Source organism: Amblyomma mixtum, chromosome 3, assembly GCF_055824585.1.
Source record: "Amblyomma mixtum isolate Tamu chromosome 3, ASM5582458v1, whole genome shotgun sequence".
NCBI lineage: Eukaryota > Metazoa > Arthropoda > Arachnida > Ixodida > Ixodidae > Amblyomma > Amblyomma mixtum.
The window spans coordinates 344,257,743-344,258,638 of record NC_143014.1 but is presented as its reverse complement, the minus strand read 5'-3'; positions in this window follow the sequence as shown (position 1 = coordinate 344,258,638).

Genomic DNA, 896 nt, shown 5'->3' with positions numbered 1-896 from the left:
TTGTTACTAGCCTCTGTTCTTTGATGAGTGCATCAAGGGTTTTCTGGTTGGCTTCTGTTGCTGCTCTCCGAGAGGAGGCTTATCCTCAATAGTCCTCTAGCAGTTTAAAAATTGTCTGCCCCGTCTTGAGCATTGCCGGGCCTATGAATGAGGTGCCAACAACAAGCTAAAGGCTTCTGTTTATTTCCGGGAATGAAATTGGCTTTTCCACCAGAAAATGTATGACCGCACGTTGACAAAACGAGATGACCAGGAATGCAATTTTGTTTAGTGTACTCGTGGCGAGATGACGCAACCTTTTGATGCCAAATAGAAGCATGTGACTGCACGAGGGATGGCGCCACGAGCTACCTAACTACCATACTTGCGCGCTTTCAGACCTATGTACACAAATATATTGATCAGTAGTTTCGGTACAGCCTATGTAGATTTTCAGTGCTGAAACGCTTACACGAAAGAAGAAAACAAATGTCACCGTAAGTAAATCCCGCGGACCTTTTCTTGAGTGCATACAATGGCACAAGCCCTGGCGAAAGCGCCGAAAATATGAAATCTGTCCATTTATCACGTCATAGCTGAGCTTCTCAGGACTTATCCGGCGCTTTGAGAAGACTGAACATCGCCGCTGTTTTAATCAGCTCTTTCTTCACCATTTAAAATTCCAGCGCCAAATGACTTGCCATGTTCACCTGCAGTCTCCAAACAGTCGGATCCTTTGATGTCGTCGAATTCCCATAAAACCTGTCCAGCTTTCCTTTAAACGTACTCCCTCCGACTGTGCTTGTTACTATTCGTCACTAAGCGTAGAGGGATTTAAGTGGAGGCTGCAGTGGCCTTCGATGAAAGGCAGTAGACTGCGTTCTAGCGTTCATGTAGACGATTATTATTTCTCTGCT